The sequence below is a fragment of the Pteropus vampyrus genome, unplaced genomic scaffold (assembly GCF_000151845.1).
Source record: "Pteropus vampyrus isolate Shadow unplaced genomic scaffold, Pvam_2.0 Scaffold2847, whole genome shotgun sequence".
Lineage (NCBI taxonomy): Eukaryota > Metazoa > Chordata > Mammalia > Chiroptera > Pteropodidae > Pteropus > Pteropus vampyrus.
The window spans coordinates 3985-5602 of NW_011891628.1; the positions used below are offsets into that span (position 1 = coordinate 3985).

The 1618-nt window shown below is 60.3% G+C and overlaps 1 pseudogene; it reads left to right on the forward strand.

Moving 5' to 3' along the window:
- The first annotated feature begins 309 nt into the window (after window positions 1-309).
- Window positions 310-1618, forward strand: part of LOC105310384 — an 8660-nt pseudogene continuing 7351 nt past the window's right edge.

Consider the following 1618-nt stretch of genomic DNA (forward strand, 5'->3'; position numbering starts at 1 on the left):
TCCCTCTGCCCAATGTGAGGGAGGGAAGAGGTAGGTCTGAAACTGAGCTGCAGATCATGGTGACCCCAGTTCCCCAGACCCTGTGTCCCTGTGACCTCCATTCCAGGATGATGAGACCTGCCGTTCCTGAGCCTCTTTGTGTGCCCTCAGACCCAGAGCCTCTGGTTGAGTTGCCCCCTCTGCATCTGGGTCATTGCATCCCCCCACCTCAAGCCTCAGATGTCTCTGTTTACCGTGTCCTCAAGATCCTGGGTGTGGCCCTCTCCTGACCCTGCCCTACCACGCCTGAGCCCGCCTTGCCTCCTGCAGGTCTCAGAGACCCTGGTGCAGCGCAATGGCGACTTCCTCATCCGGGACTCGCTCACCAGCCTGGGTGACTATGTGCTCACGTGCCGGTGGCACAACCAGGCCTTGCACTTCAAGATCAACAAGGTGGTGGTGAAGGCGGGCGAGAGCTACACGCACATCCAGTACCTGTTCGAGCAGGAGAGCTTTGACCACGTGCCCGCCCTCGTGCGGTACCACGTGGGCAGCCGGAAGGCTGTGTCGGAGCAGAGCGGCGCCATCATCTACTGCCCTGTCAACCGCACCTTCCCCCTGCGCTACCTGGAGGCCTGCTATGGCCTGGGCCAGGGCAGCGGCAAGGCCGCCAGCCCCGCCAGCCCCTCGGGCCCCAAGGGCAGCCATATGAAGCGGCGCAGTGTCACCATGACCGATGGACTCACTGCCGACAAAGTCACCCGCAGCGATGGCTGCCCTGCCAGGTGAGCAAGGACACCACGCTCGGCCTCAGTCTCCCCATTTGTCAAGTGGGGGTTCAGTAATGAGAGTACTGCTGAGAGAGGGGAGGCCCCGTCACACTGAACTGGGGTCCCAGGGTGCAGGGAACAGGAGGAAGGTCGGGCCGTACTGACGAGGCCACACAGGGCTCGCCAGCAGTCAGACCCAGGGCGCAGTCCCCGCTCTGCCCCCACCAGCTGTGTGCCCTCGGCCTTTTAACTCCTCTCACCTCTGTGCTCCTGCCTGTAAAGGGCCCGCGCTAGGATAGTCCCCTCTGGCCCAAGGGGGACCCTGGGTACTGCCCTATCCCAGGCAGAGGGCCTGGTGCCTTTCACCGGCGAACCCCCTCCCCTCCCCACCTAGCTAGGCCAAGGTGAGCATCAGAACGGAGGGCTTTGCTGTGGACAAACCACCACACAGAGAATGGAATGTTCTTAGGAACACTTTGATGACACGCAAAGTTGCCTCTGGGGCTGGGTGAGACGAGGCCCTGATCCCAGGAAAGGCCACAGCAGCAAATCATTCCTGAGGCCAACTGTGCACCTAGCCCTGTGCCGAGTGCTCTCTGTGCTCAGTCTCATCAACTCCCAAGCCCGGCTGGGCAGTGGCTCCTGTTCAAATCCCCATTTTATAGATGAGGAAATAGGCCTAGAGAGGGGAAGCTGCTTGCTAGATTGAGAGGGGTAAGATTGACATTCAAGCCCAGGTCTGTGACCCCAAAGTCTGTGCTCCTAATTTCAATGGCTTCCCTGGCTGTTTGCAGAAAGACCTGCCATTCTGTGCCACTAACACTTGGATATGTATCATATCCCTGGGGCTAGGGGCTGTCAGCCAAGGA